The following is a 15106-nucleotide window of genomic DNA, read 5'->3' as shown; positions in this document are numbered from 1 at the left end:
AGCAAAGCAGAAACAATCTTTATTGAGGTGTTGGTTTTGCTGCTTTTCTGTAGCCTTAATTCTGTTTTCATGTTATACAGTATTCAATAACAAGTATTGGCTTTTAAAGGCATTTTCTATCACAATTCAGGTCACCTTATGGATGACAACCAGAGCTAGTAAGGCTCACATTAAGGAATAAAATGAATCATACAGCTTCCACTATACTGTGTGCAAGTGACACCTACCACTTTAGCACTATATGTTTGTCTGCATTTTTATAGCAGTTTCAGTGCTTACAGGTAAAAATTCTTGGAAGCAAGAGTTGTCTTTTGTAAGTTAAAAAAAACCCCAAACCAAACAACAAAAACCCCAACACACACGGTCACACACACACACAAGGCAGAGTGAGAAAGAAGGAAACAATAGGGCCATATAATTAAATGAGAGCATTGGATAACTCTTCAGACAGCCCCCAGGCCCTGAAAGCACCAATAAATCCTGAATTCCCTTCTGCACATTTTTGACGCAGCTTTGTTGCAGGGCTGATGACTCTGCTTTATTCCTACTGCAGAATAATTTCAGTCTAAGTGCTAAAGGTGCTTGAACAGAACGGTGAAACTGTAGCTTGAAATTCCCTCAGGGAGAGGAAGGAAATGAGTCTGGCTTACACTTTTCCAGGAAGTTTACTACAACCAGCAGACTACTGTATAAAACAACCCCATGGATAGCTCACTAACTTTAAATTGTATTATTCATATACACTTGTAAGCAATACATCACATTGTTCTATATTTAATATATTCAAAATTGGCTGAATTCAGTTTGGTTCTTGAAAAGAATGTACTAACCCCTGCTTGAAGTGTTTCATAGCTATGGCTGTTAAGCACATAGAAGTGCTTCTTTGTTAAACTGTAAGACTTGTCTGTATCAACATTGGCCCTAAAATCATCCTAGATTTATAGTCATTTTGAATGACTTCTTCCAGTTCAGGGTACTGATGTTTGGGATGTTATTCTGTAACTATATTCTATAATGTATTCTGTAACTTACTCTATAACTTTCTCCTTCTACACGAAGTTCTGTGGCAAAATCTCTAAGGTAAGCTTCCCCCTTTGGACATTGTCCACACAGTAGATACTGCAGCACATGACCTAGAAAGTTCTTTGTTCTTCTGTGGATCTAAGGGAACTTGGAAGATTATCTGCAGGGATATGGAGCAGAAGGGTAATGGGAATAAAATTAATTACGGCTGTGTACAGTTCCTGTATAACACTTCAGTAGGTGCAGTGCTGAGCTGGTATATATGGAACAACCTCATCTGTCTCTGTAACCGGTATCTATTGACTTGCTTCAGACTGAACTCATATAAAATGAAATTATATGATCTTCTCCTACTTTGTATGTGTACATGTTCAAAGACTGAAGCAACCAGGAGGTTGCCCTGGACTGAGAACCAGCCAGAGTCTGCAACAGTGTCTTGCAGAGTAGTGAAATAGTTGTGTAGCTATGACTCTAATTTTATCACTTATCCAGCTGGGGAATGGTGGAGGAACAAACCTGATTCATTCTCAAAGAACAGTTTCTTCAGAAGAAGGGATTGAATAAAATGCAAGATAAAGCCAAGTCGTGTGTTTGCAAGGAAAAATTTAACTTTTTGTTTTCTATACCATTTCAGAAACAGACCCCCTTGCCTCATCTGATAGCCCTCTGGGAGCAACTTTGTACAGTCAGAAACACCATTTTGCAGATGCTGAGGTGTTATTACATTTGCTGAGGCATCATTACTTTTTTGTCTGGGACAACTTTTCTTCCTGGTCAGATGGAAGATGCTGTGGTTAATGGCAAAGTGTCTTGATTCACGGGCTTCTCAGGGACCCCTAAGGCAAAACAGAGCTTTCCAGCAGGCTGCTATTTGTTTCATAGTTTTGCTTCACAATGAGAGAGCTCTTGCTGAACAAAACGCTTCCGGCTGCCCAACTGACTGACTGACTAGCTGCCTGCTGTTACTAGCATGGTAGTAGACTTTGTGATAGGGCAATGGTGCTGCTTTTCTCCCCGGGAAGAAAAATGATTCTGAAGGAAGAGCTAATACCTGTCGTGCAATATTGATCTCTTTTGCTGTTCCATAGCTGTGCCCAAAATTAAGCACCTTCACATTACAGGGAAGGCTTCTAGCCCCATCTATTGTCAGCTTTGCTCAACACGTCTAAGATTGCATTTAAACGTGTTTAATTTAATCAAACTTTCCCCTGGGTTGAAGTTTCCTCAGGTTGATTATCTTTTAAATTTAATCTATTTTAGTGATTTAGACGATAGGGGGGAAAAAGGGCTTAGTGCAAGCAAAAATAGAATAAATTTAAAAAAAGTTCTAGTTTCTCTCAGCCTTGGAACCAGGATGTAAGATTTGGCAGAGCAGTAGCTGTTTTGGACATCTTTCAGCCAGCACTGCTGTTGAGCTGAAGCTACAAATACAGACACAGGGCCTTATGCATTATTTTTATTACTTGTTGGAATAGCAACTTTGAGATATATTAAACTGGGTACCCCGAACAGGTTGATGATTTTCTCTTTGATCCTGTGCCACAGGCCTTTGTCATTATTGGGATAGGATAACTGAGCTAACTGGACTCTTTCATCCATCATATAAGGAAAACTGGACTGTCTCATCTCTTGAGGCGTTTTTTGGAAAGCCATCTATTTCTGGAAGGGGGGGAGGGGGGGTGGGCAAGAGAAGAGGAGAATGTGTTCACATTAAATTCTCTTATATAAGCATGAGCACAGTGGGGCAAATTTTAATCCTGGTATTTCCTCATCTTTTAATAACTGATTTGCAAAGTTAATAATGTGCTTTCAGTGGGTATTTTTGTATGAGTTTTGTACAGACAAAACTGGAACACCACAGGAGCTATCTCAGCGTGTGCAAGGACAGCAGCAATGCCCCACAGACCTCCTGTTTTAATAAGGCCTAGAACAGAGACTGATGAAAAGGTGGGGAAATGCCTGTACTAGGTGAAGAAAAGAGGAGCATTCAGCCCTAGGGCATGATAATTTTTCTGTCAAGGAAAAATCAAAGAAAATTATTTACTCCCTATATTCTTTCTTTAGTAGTTAAACTTCTTCCAGTTGAGGATTAATAGGAAAAACGTCACAAAATTGTTGAAGCTTCAACATATAGCAATGACTGCTTAGGTACAGATGCACCGCTAATAAACTGGCTTGAGGCAGTCACAAGGTAAATTTCAGAGGTTCAGACAGGTGGATAGATACACAGTTGATCTGGGCTCCTATTCAGTCAGCTCTGAAGGACTGCTTCACTGAAAGCAGACCTGCTCTCCAGAGGATGCTGTGGCTTATTCCCAACCACTCCATAATCTAAGCCAAACCCCTCAAACAGGAGCTTTGAACTGTCTAGCTCCTTGGAGAAGATTTCTTTCATGCCCCATTTAATTAACTCTGACAGGAAACATGCCTTAATGATATCAGCTGCACTTCCTATTCCAGACCTGGCAGAATGTGCAAACCTTCAACAAATACCAGAGGATTTCCTTTATTCCTAAAGACAAAATGACCCTACACTTCAGAGGAGAAACTGCTGATTGGTGCAGTGCTATAACTTTGTATAGAGCATCGGATAATGCTTTATACAACACAGAAGCCAACAATGCTCTCTACAACAAAGACAAATGTTACTATAATTTTCACCTTACATATGGTGAAATGTTTTTCTCTGTGTTCATATATTTACACAATTCTGGTTTTTTTCTTCTTTTCTTTATTCATAAGGCCACATTCATCCTGTAACCTTGAGTTAGAAAGCAAAATTCCAACCTCTTTTCTTTATTCTTAGATTTTTTTACACTCTCTTTTTCACTCCTGTGCACCTCTGATTCAAATCTCTAAACCTCTAAACTGCTTACTTCCAGCTTCTGATATAATTAATCTTTTTTACCTGTGCTGTCCAAATGTGTGCTAGGCACAAATCCAAACGTTTGTTACCCATATATGGGACAAATGCAGCTTGAAAGACTGAGCACAGAGCTCACGTTGTGAGATGCTGGTCACATCTACTAGGTGCAGTGCGGATCAAGTTAGAAATTCCCAAGGAAAACAATGGAGTAATGTGACTTCTTGTTCTGGAGTAAGATGTATCTGCCTGCCTGCATTCCATTCCATGTTGTAGAATGGCTGTTAGTCATCCACTGGAGAAAATACAAACGTTGTTGAAATTGCAATATTATAATTATCAGTCCATCACTGCAAACACTGAAATGCACTTAACAAAAGTTTTCTTAAAAGGAAAATTGGGGAGAAAACATTTTGATTCAGTCCAACACTCAGTGTTGATATTTCTATTTTCAAATTACTTTATCAAGTTTTCATTTCATATGATTCAAGGTAGTCAAAATCAGAATGAAACATCTAATTTCTGGAAAAACTATATTTTCATTGACCTAATACCTTGTTTTCTGATTGCTATTTTGCACAGAAGTTACACTTCATTTGTGAATTTATTTATTTATTATCATTGAATCATCAAATGGTTTGAGTTGGAAGGAGCCGTAAAGCTCATCCAGTTCCAAACCTCTGCCATGGGCAGGGACACCTTCCACTAGACCATGTTGCTCAAAGTGCCGTCCAACCTGGCCCTGAACACTGCCAGAGATGAGGCAGCCACAGTTTTCTCTGGGCAACCTGTGCCAGTGCCTCATCACCTCCACAGTAAAGAACTTACTGCTTTCATTCTGCTTTAGAATACAAAGTATTTTCTCAGTCCAGGTCACAAAATGAAAAAACTTGCATTAGCAGGACAGGAACTATACTTTTTATTTTGCAGGTTGAGTTCAAAGCATTTTCTGTTCCAAGATGACACAAAAGAATAGGTTCCTAGGGATTATCCGAGTGCCCAAGAGGCTGTGAGAGCAAAGCTTGTTTTGCCTGGGACCAGGACAACAGCTGTGGCATGGTACTATAGGGGCTTGTTAGACCTCATGCTTTAAACATGAAATTCATGTTTCTGGTCCAGAAAAGAGAAGAACTTGGTATGTTGCTCTACCCCATCCTCAGGCTTCCATACAGAAGCTGTGCCATGTTGTGACTTGTGGGATGCGTCTTTGAGCCTGGTGTGCCCAAGATGGGTCTGCAGGGAGCTCTGTGTGCAGGTGTGACTGCAGGTCCTCCTGCAGCAACACACCTGCGGTGCAGAGGTGCCAAGGCTCGTGTGTGGAGTGCAAGACTCACATCTGTCCTCCTTCATGGTCTAGCATACAAGTCCCAGCTGGCCAGTGAGTCTTTGTGGTCCCATGAGGCACACCAAGGTCAGACTTTCTGACTCCTAGATCTACTGTAATCTAGCATCTCTTTTCTTCCTATAGGGACCCCAGCACCTTCAGCTGGCACTGCTGAAGTCTGACTTTCTGTGAAGTTTAATCAAATCAGAGGTTTGCGTATCAAAGAGTAAGAGAAAGAATGTCTGACATGATTATGTGGATGTATTGGAAGACAAAAACTACTCCAAGGAAATTAAAACCTATTACAAACAACCAGAAAAGTCACAGTTATCTTTCACTTACACAGCCATGGGTTTAGGGTTATGTTTCTAGAATGTATGGTTTGGTTTATGTCACTAACACAGATGGTTTTGTAATTAAGGGAGCAACGAGTCCTGGTCTTGGTTTTCTGATAGATTTGCACTGGGGAATCTAAATTCTGCTGTTGTTTGCCCCAGGTACTCAGCCTTTAATTTCAAGCTAGATATTATACAGTTTCTTTGGCAGAGCTGAACTACAGCAGCATTTGCAGGCTGCTTGTCAGATAAAAATCCCCTAAGATTGCTGAAACTTTCCTTCAAAACACATCTAGTTAGGCCTCAGAGATATGCTGCCTACACAGGGTTGTCTGCTTCCAAAACCAGATCTGCCCTACCACTGGAGTGGCCTTATTTAGTCAGTTTTATAATAATTCACATAAAATACCTTTCAGGTAAACTATTCCAGGATACTCTGCAGAAATCAGGAGTACAATTATGTATGAGGAAGCTCTGCTGTCAGACAGTCTTCTGAACCAAGTATTGATGTCACTGGTGAACAGTCCTTCTCTAAAATATTTAGCCAATTTTTAGAGTCCAAAGATAATCAATATGTAAGCAAGTTAATACACCAAACAGGGTAGAGGTTTGGTGTCTGCTTGAAAGCTGGGAAGTTAGGTATTTTCTAAGCCTGGTGTTTCAAAATAAAGACATGGTTTGTTAACAAGTTTTACCAGTGCATGTTCCAGACCATCACTAATTTTTATAGGTCTTGATCCTTCAATTCAGGGGAGTTCTCTCTACCATCTCTTTCTCTTCCATCCAAACATCACAATATACCACTGCTTAGAAATTCTTTTAACATTTGGTCACCTCTTCACCTTTGATTCTTTTCAGTGCCTGCAGAGGACTGCTGTGTTCGCAGTTTTCATATTTTATTTATGCTCTGTTACTCAAGCCGGTTTACTATGTGACTTTTTCATAGTGTTCTCATAGTCTTGCCATTGTGAAGTTCCCTGTAATTCTTTTTAGGATAACTTAGATTACTTACTAGGTAGGACTAACTGATTTCAAAAATGCTTTTCTGTGAAGCAACCTTAATATCCAGCATCCTGGAAAATACATTCCAAATGAGGAAAGCTCTGTAGGTTGTAAACTTGCCTTCAGATCAAGAAATCAGGCAACCTAACTTCAGCTATCAAACTTGAGCAGTAGAATAAAGATCCTTACTCTTTCGTACAGCAAATGAAACTTCCAGGGAGTCCTTCTGAGTCCTCAGTGTTTCCGTAGGGAAATGTTATGAATCTGAAAGCTGAAAATTGCATTTGAGTAATCCTCTATAGCTCCTATGCACTTTGAGTGGAAGTGTTCCAATTGTTTACAGTCTATAGGGGAATATTTTGGTGTCTGAGAAAGAACACAGAAAAGACCCTTATTCCGCTTGCGACCCTGCCATATCCTATTCATTTGACCCCTTAGTCCTTGAATTTCCTATGAGCACAATAGTGATTTAGAAATGCGCTATAAAAATAAATCCATTAATGTATGGGAATTATTAAGTTCTAGAGTAAAAGTAATAAAATTATCTAGACCAATAGCTATTGGTTGGTTTAGGGAGAGAAATCAAAGACTATACTGCTTGCTGTAATACTCTTTTTAATCAGTACTGCTGTGTCGAAAGAGCAAAATACAGTAACACGGAGAATTTAAAGTGACCACTTAAAGGACTGAATACTCAAAATCAGATAGTAAAGCAGAAAGGTTTCATTAAAATCTATTCTCTGACAAATTTGTTGTAACTGTATATTACAAGATACTCATGACTTGTGACTGGTTTTCCAGTGTGACAGTATTATAATGACCAGCAAAAGAGCCACTGTCACATAGCAGCAACAAGTTACATCCCAAACATAGCATGTACAGAAAAGAAGCAATGTCAAATACAAAAGAAACTAACCAAATTTCACAGAGTTCTGCACAAAATAATTAATAAACTGATCAGTAGATTACCATTAGGCAGATTAAATTTAGACAAAACAATACAACCACCACCCAAGACAGGAAAAAATAAAAGATTAGTGTTAGAAGATAACTGTTTCTTAACTCTTTATACTTCTCTTCCTGGAAGAACACTATTTCTCCAGTTAAAACCCCATCCAGTAAGAGTAGAACTTTGCTAGTGAAAGTGTCCCACAAGCCTCTTTAGATAAGAATGTTTTGGAAGGGTTTAGTGGGGGCACCTAACAGAAGGTTATTTGCCTCACCTGTTCCAAAGTTGTGTAGATTGATCCTTTCATCCAGGCTTAGTGTCACCTTTATGAAGGAAGCATGAAACTCTACTGAAGAGGATATTATTCATCTTTGGGATTGTATCACATTTCTGAAAATGTCAATGGACTTTCAAAGTCATTAACGAGTTCTTCAAGGAAACACTACTAAAGGCAGAAGCACAGAATGCCCCAGTGCAGAAGGATAACAAATGTAGCAAGAGATCAGGTTAGTTAAACTGTGAACTTATCATTGACATCAAACTCAAGAAGAGAGAATAGAGAAAGTGGTAAGCGAATCAGATCAATAAAGATAGATATAAAAAGACAAACTGAGCAAGTAAGCATGTAGAAACAACATCAGAAGAACAAAGCATAAGTAAAATGTAGTTGTGAGGAAAAATCAGTGATAAAAAGTCTTCAGCCCCTCCCATCAGCATATTAGAAATAAGAGGAAGACCAAAGCCCATAGTTTTCTGCTAACTAATGGACAGACAATGTGACTTACACAGGACATTGAGAAGGCAAATTATGAGTGGTTTTGAGCCTGTCTTCACCAGAAAGGCTAACTGGTGAATATAGCTATGGACAGCAACAAAGTGGGGGGTAAGGTTTTTGACTAGAATATGGACAGAGCAAATTAGAGAGTAAATTAGGTAAATTAGATGTTTTCAATTCACCTGAGACTGACAAACTTATTCTTAAGATGCATGAAGACCTGAAGGAAGAAAGCCTCTTAGAAACAGTAACAAGTTTGTGGCCTTGGGGAGAATGGATTGTTTACCAGGACCAATATTCACTGGAGGGAAGGAAAAAAGATCCATGAGTACCGTAACTGTCCTCTGATCAGTTTAAGTTCAATCCCTGAAAAAAATTAACTATGAGGAGCTTTGCAAAAATAACTAGGTGATGAGTAGCAGAAGCAGACATTTTCTTTGGCGCAAATCAAGTCAGAGCAGTATAATTTTCTTCTGTGATAGTGTAGCTGGCTTTTGGATAGAGAGGGAAAAAAATAGAAATTTAGGGTTCTGTATGATGATCACCTAAGAAAGTTAATGATATCTGTCTCCTGTTACAGAAACCCACAGACATAACAGATTGGTGTGCTTGTTTCTAGATAATTCATGCATTTCTCTGAAAAGCAGCTGTTTGTCCATTTGATTTTCTTGGCTTTTTAGTGTTGTGCACAGAGCAAAAAATGCGCTATCAATTTGAACTAATAGAAGTAGCAATCTGAAAGCTTGGAAAGGATTTAAAGTACTAATGCTACATTTCAAAATGATTACAGGCAATGGGACTGAGCCTAGCTTTATAGGGTGTGCAACAGGTGAAGGAGCTCATGACTGGGCTTGACAAATACTGAACATGCTGCCTAAATCACACTATTTTACAGCAGATTTTCTCACTTTAAAGTAACAGGGGCCAAGCCTGCACTGCTCACCAAAATAAGCACTCAACAACAAATCACAAGCTAAAAGCAAAAGCTCAGCTGAAAGGGATTTTGTATTAATATAATTGGCCACGGAGGAGTACGGACTGCAATATATCAGTGCTGCAAACAATAGACAGCTAAATATGAAGACTTCAATGAGTATGCAACTGAAAATAAAAAATGTATGAGTGTTAGCTTCTGTGAGGCAAATGAAGAAGTTAATTGCCTTAAAATAGAACCTAAAAATTAACTGGGGCTCAAAAAAAAGAATTTTTCCTTCTGAAAAACAAAACCTCCTCAACATCCCACTTGCCTGGATACAAGATGCACATTTTTGCCCTTTAAGGCCATTTCCTTTTTTAAGCGTTATTGCTTGGTGTTACCATGGCTACTGATCATGAACTGAAATCGCTGTGTAATATAGTTTATTTCCAGCCACAATTGTGCTGAGGCTCTAGCAGTCAGTTTTGAGCAATTAAAAGAGACAGCCTGTAAGGTGGACTTGACAAAAGCCTCTAACCCTATGGGTTGTAAAACCTGTTGAGATTTGTGGGCTGCATAGTCAAGCCGAAATAAGATTTCTCTGGGACACCAGTGAGTCAGTGAGTAAGAAATGGGTCAAGGGCGCATCATAACCTCTTCACACAGTGGGTTACGTTGCCCTCCAAGTGTGATAAAATGTGCAGGAGCATTGCCTATTTAAAAAAGCAGGGTGCTACCCTCCTGGCAGAGCAGTGATGTGGGTGACATGCACAAACTCCTGCTCAGCTGACTGAGTTCTAGAGCCATCTTCTGTGTCTGCAGTGACTATAGCATAAGTCTGTCTCCTGGGGTTACTGTGTCCTACCACAGACTATCTTTGGTTCAGTAAAGGTCAAATAACCTCTGTTTAAAGACCTGTTTTTCTCTTCAGAGAGCTGTTGTGCAGCTTGAGGAGATAATGGTTGTAAGAAACTTGGAGATTGTAAATTAAAAATTAGATTAATTTTCAAATTTTCACATGGTTTTATTTTTTTTTTTTTTCCCCCAAAGCTTGTATTTGTGTTTGGTAGAGTTTTTGCAGCTGATTGAAGAGATTTTACTCTCCAATATATATCATGGCAAACAAAATAGCTAATTCACAGAATTACCTAGGCCATCGTGTCCTCACTAAAGTACCTGTGAGTAATCTGACTGTGAGGAGCTGATTAAAAAAGGCAGTCAGATTGTCATTGTATAAATTAAATAAACTCTAGATTTCTGAGCCCCAGTGAGCTAAATTTCAAAGCCATTTACCCACTGTTTTCCCAAAACAAGAGGGATCTATGGGCATCCTGATATTCAGATAGGTGTTCAAAGAAAGGTGCAGGATAGGTCTCATGAAAACTTGGAATTGTATTGCCCCCTGTTGCTCTCTTATATCCTGGCTATCCTATGACTCGTGCTTTAGGTTGGAGTGTGTGATTTGAAAGGTGTCAGTAGTGTTACTGCGTTGGCAATGGGAAGGAGGACCAAGAGGCCTTGCTTTATCAGGCGCCCTATGTTGTTTCCATATCCATCTCAATGCATCTGTAACCACTGTATGTTTAGTTCCCATGGTAAATACAGCAACCTCATGATTTCAGTACTTGAAAGGCAGACAGAATTCAGACTACTACTATACATTTTCCTTCTAGGGAAAATCTTGCAAGCAGATTATCTACATAATACTGAACCTGTTACCTTAAAGATGGAGATGTATACTGGTATAGGTGTCTATACTAATGTAAGCATCTAAAAGTTAGTTGTCTAACTGAGCTACTTACACCAGGTTCCCTTTAGAGTTTCTGGAGAGAAAAAGTCACCTACGGAGCCACTGCTCTCTAAGAAAGGTGCTTAAGGCTGAGATCTGGTAATCAGCTGAATTGACTTACTATCTCAGTCACTGAGACAGTCACTCAGCTCCCTACACAGAGGTCTCTTTTTATCTTCCATCTCTCCTGGACCTGTCATTTTGCTTTGCTGCACTGGCTCTGACCATCAGCAAGTGAACTCTCTGTGAGTTTCTTGAGTTTGTTTACCCAGGAGTAAGTGTTTTCTTCTGGTCTAGTTTTCTGCCAGACCAAGTCAAAATGACTGATGGTAAGGACTCACAAGTGCTGAGGTCAGAACAATAATGGGTGCATAAGAGCAGATGTGTGAGGAGATGAGACCCTATAGGTAGATCACAGTTAGTTTTGGATAGGCAGGTATTGGGCCCATATTAAGGGATATCTGTGCACAAGCTTGTGTCCAAACAGCGTGAAGGTGGTAGGTAGGTTTAGGCTTTAAACTTAGTCCTGCATTCATAGCACAATAATATTCCCTGAGTATTTTCACTGATGACTGACTGCAGTGCTCCAGGGAAACAGCTCACCTGAAGAGGACTTACTTAATTTCTTCTTCAAACAGTCCTCAGAGACCTGCTGGAAATCTGAGTTAATTCATTTAGCTTGTCCTTCCTCTGTTCTGAAACTCCAGTACCACTAACTGTCATAGGTAAATCGACTTGTCTTTATGAATCTTATTCCTGGTTCCTCTGTGCTATGATCACACTAGAGACTTCCAAACTGGTTATAAAAAAGCATCTATTTTTGCACATCAGACACCCTTGCTTTCCAGTTTTCCTAAAAGTTTTCAAAGTATGTTTCCAAATGTCTCCTACATCACTGGTTCTCTGCATATCTTTTTCTGTTTATAGGAGCTTTTACAGACTCATTTCATGATTTTTCTTTCCTGGAAGTCAAAACTCACATAAGATTAACTGACTTTCTACTGTTCCAGTGAAGGGAAAAACAGGCATCACTCCTAAATGACTGATGTCATTCTCAGATCACTGTTAAGAGGTCTGCAGAGTGCCTTCTGGTAGATTTGGAAGCTCGTTGCTATCATGCCTGACTGCCTACCCACATATTCATTTCCTATGACCCACTGTGCATGTAGTTAGAATTGAAATTAACACAATGATCTCTTGAAATGACACTGGATGAAATGCTGCCTTCATCTACACTCACGTAAGTCTAAAGCAACATCAGCAAAACCCCTACACTTTTATTCTAGCTGATAGGCAGTCATTTTCTCTTCTTTATTGGAAACAGAACGTTATGTGTCCAAAGAACTTTTTATAATAACTATGAAGGAAACAGCTAATCCTGCACACTAGACTTTGTTATAGTAAAGGAGGTTCCTGCCTTTCTAGTTACCTCACAGTAATGTAGTCAAGTTCAATTCAAGTTTTGGGCTAGCTTTTCTACCAAAATATGGAGTAAAAGATAATTTCTCTTCTATTTCTTTTTTTTTCTCAGCCATTTTGACATTTTAAATTTACAGCTAATTACTTGATGACAGGGATCAATGGCAAATCCGTAAAGTCACTTTCCAAAGACAGCTTTTGACAATGCTCTTTTCTATGCTCTTCTTTAATTAAAAATATTAATACATTTTGCTATCTAAAGAGAAAGAGGTGGGAATGGGTGGAGAGTTGAAAGGTATTTTAATGCAGATCTTTTTTTTTTGTTCAAGTTGATTGAATATAATTATGGAAAATAACTTCTTTTATTTTATAGAAAAGATCCTAGACAGACTGCAGATAATGTATTGTTAATGCCAATATAGGCAAGTCTTTCTTCTTTGGACTTAAAGCAACATTTTACAGCAGGGTGATACCACATCCCCCTTCCATGTATAAGCCTTAACAATAGAATCACAGGATCATGGAATAATTGAGTTTGGATGGGACATTGGAGATCATTTGTTTGTCTCCAAACAGCAGCAAGGGCCTTGTCCAGCAGAATTTTGAATGTTTACAAAAGGAGATTGCAACCTGCTCCCGCGTTGAGCTGCCCACATGGAGAAAATCTTTTTTTTTTGTACCTAACTGGAATTATCCTTGTGGGAACCCGTGCCTACTGCCCCTTGTGCTTTTGCTGCTTGCCTCTGAGAAGAGTCAGATTCATATTCTTCATAGCAAAGTTGGAAGTTGCTTTCAAAGGACAGTGAGTCCATGTTCCTGTTCTGAGGAGGACTGAGAACCCTGACATTCTTCCTAGCAAAGGCAGCTTATTGATGTTTATTGATCTTTGTGGTTAGGAACATATTCCGTAATGTCTAAATTACATCTTGTCCTACAGAAAAATAATTACTATTATTTTCTTTCCCACCCTGGAAATGAAAAGTCACGTATCACCACCCTTTCAACTACGTTTTCAATATTGGGATTTTTATCATGTACACCCATACTTCTTTTTTATTCAAAAAATAAACTGAATTACCTCTGCATTGATGGATAAGTCACATTTTCTAAAGTCTCTCAGCATTCCTGTTATTCTTCTTAGTGTGACTACATCTCTCGTAAAGTTTAGTGCCTCAAGCTAGGTGGAGACAAAAAGATTAATTGCTTCATAAGTTCTGCAGATGACAGTCCTGATCATTCGGGATGGTGGTTTGCTTTGTTTGTAACAACATTACGCTGTAGTCTTGTCATACAGTTCATGGCCCACAACAGACTTTAATGCCTTTTCTCCAAGGAACTGTTTCATTTATCTGTTTTATGGGGGGTCTTTTTTAAAGTATATATATACTTGTGCAGTTGCCTTTTCCTTTCTCTGAGATTTCTTTGCTGCTTACTTTTTTTTATAGTATTTTTATTGTTTTCAAACTCTTTTTTCCAATCTCAAGTAATTATCCTGAATTCTAATCTTGTCCTCAGTGGTGTTTACAGACTGCTTTGTGCATCGATCTCTACACACTTTGAAAGAGCTTCAGTTCTACTGACTTACCCATTCATCAAAATGTTCAGTGACACTCAGGCAGGTATCCTGTTAGATATCATTTGAAGTGCTGTGCCAGTTTGTTTTGATGTACTAATATTTACTCTGGAGTAATTAGCTACAAAGTCACATTTTGACAATTTTATTTAGACCATTCTTCTCTTGCTTCGTTAAAATAATATTAAAGAATGTGGGCACCCAAAGAAATATTTTGGGGAAGCTGAGACACTGAGCTCCAAGACATGAGTCTAAATAACTCCCTTTACTAATACTCTGAAGCTATTATGTTCCTTAGCACCTAGGTCTTCCCATCTTCACATGCTTATGCTGCATACCTAAAAGCTGGTTCATGCCTAAATATATCCAGGATCTTAAAACTAGACATAGGGATTCTCACTTTCTGAGAGGCCTGTTCAGGCAGGAGCACCCCTAACATGCATTGAAAAGATCTTACCCCAAGGAGTTTTATTTCTCATCAGCATAGCTATATCCTTTCCCTGTACAGCAACAGCTTTTATACAAACGCTCTCCTTCAAGCCTCCCTGTGTCTTCACCATGGAGTTTGCCAATAGACCAGTGTCAACGCTGTGGGTGGTTTTCTTACACCTCTAGACAATGCAGGTATGCCAGCAAAATCCTGTGGAGGAGACCTGGCTTCAATTGCTTCAGTTCCAAACAATGTATTTGCTTTTAAAAGCCTCCTCCCTTCCCCGAGGCACTAAATTTACACTTGTCATTTGAGTGGTGACTCATACCCTTCTGACTCAGCCGCATCTAATCAGTAGCCTATTGAAAAAAATTATTTTTCTCTGACTTTGAAGAGCCGTGTGTCAGTTTGCACACTAACCACCAGCTCATACGCCAACAGCCAACATGAAGGCCAGACAGTCAGCCCTGTATAAGGGCTTTAAAAGAACCAGTGCCCAAACTGCATGTTTGCTTTGGTCTTGTCCAGTTCAAACAGTTTTGCAACCCCGAAAAGAATTTCTTTCTCCCTCCAATGGAAGCAAGGAAAACTGCTGCTGGCACTTTTCCTGCAGATAGATCCTTCCATGCCAGACCAACAGATTCAGAGAGGCAGGCATGAAGTGCAGATCTGGGAGCAGAGTCCTGCCCAAACACTGGTGATCTCTTT

The sequence above is a fragment of the Lathamus discolor genome, chromosome 2, assembly GCF_037157495.1.
Source record: "Lathamus discolor isolate bLatDis1 chromosome 2, bLatDis1.hap1, whole genome shotgun sequence".
NCBI lineage: Eukaryota > Metazoa > Chordata > Aves > Psittaciformes > Psittacidae > Lathamus > Lathamus discolor.
The sequence above is the reverse complement of the archived record's forward strand: the minus strand, read 5'-3'. Positions refer to the sequence as shown.